We start from the raw sequence: 1428 nt of genomic DNA on the forward strand, positions 1-1428 counted from the left end.
ATCTTAATACTTACCAATCGGTTTCATATTTTACCTGAGGACACCACACCAATCCATCCGTAAGACTTATGATATTTCCCTTTTCATTTTATCTTGAAATGGCTAGGGAAAATGTAAGAACCAAATTTCCCACAGTATTACAAATTATTAATTTATAAATTACACCTTACCTACATTTTTTTCGTCTCTTTGGATATTTTGCATTGTGATGCGTGTTTAACAACGATTATGTCGAAAAGCTTCCACTTGGTACCTATTTATGAAACACAAATTCTGTTTCTGTTAGATTCACTTTTCACAGTCAAATGAGGCTTCGTAAAATGGATAATATTTTCGAGATTTTTATAAATGAAGAAGGAACACGACTAACACACACACACACACACATATACATATATATATATATATATATATATATTATAGATCAACCAACCAATTGGAAGCTACTTGCCATTTAGTGTGACATGTCCTTCACTTGGGCTAAATAAATTTTTGAAAACATAAGGGAGAGGTTGGGGGGAAGGGGTGTCAATATTACTTATGACGTTGGATTTTTTTATATCTTCACATGACGTCATGAATTTGTATCCTTCCGCTCATCTCGTTGATCAAACAACAAGCCTTGATTGTCATATAATCTTTTAGCATCTTGTAGAGAAGAGATTGTTTGATAAGTGTTCAGTAACAGAAGAATAACTGCCTAAGATAACAAAAATGGTTCACATTTGTGTAGTTTATGATTTTCGTAATAGGTTAGATGACATTCCTAAGCGATACTTTTATACAATTACCATTACTGGGCTACATGAAGAAAAACAAACTGAAAACCTCAGTTTACACGAGACCTTGATATAGGCTATCTCCACGACATATTTCAAACCTGAAACGTACAGTAGAGTTTGTAAGGATCATTTTGGAACAGGTAGAAATCCATTTCTTTTATCTAAATATAAAAAAATACTGTAGCATGAAACTTCAAACATTGCATGATGATCAACTAACTAACTAAATAAAGATATATATTACGATAAATTAATAATGTAACTTTCGTTGTGAGTAAAACAAAATAGACGTCAGTGTTTATGGTCATGCTGCAAATCTTTATAGTTCGTTTTCAGGGAAGACAGTAAACTTGCATGAAATAACACATCCAGACTGGTTACCTTCACTCACGCTAATCAAGAAGTTATCCGAGGAGGAAAGGATCCGATATAGGTTAATCAAAAAGTTCCCCGAGGAGGAAAGGATCCAATATAGGTTAATCAAGAAGTTACCCGAGGAGGAAAGGATCCGATATAGGTTAATCAAAAAGTTCCCCGAGGAGGAAAGGATCCAATATAGGTTAATCAAGAAGTTACCGAGGAGGAAAGGATCCAATATAGGTTAATACAAAGTTCCGAGGAGGAAGATCCAATATTGTTAATCAAA

The sequence above is a fragment of the Limulus polyphemus genome, unplaced genomic scaffold (genome assembly GCF_000517525.1).
Source record: "Limulus polyphemus unplaced genomic scaffold, Limulus_polyphemus-2.1.2 Scaffold369, whole genome shotgun sequence".
Lineage (NCBI taxonomy): Eukaryota > Metazoa > Arthropoda > Merostomata > Xiphosura > Limulidae > Limulus > Limulus polyphemus.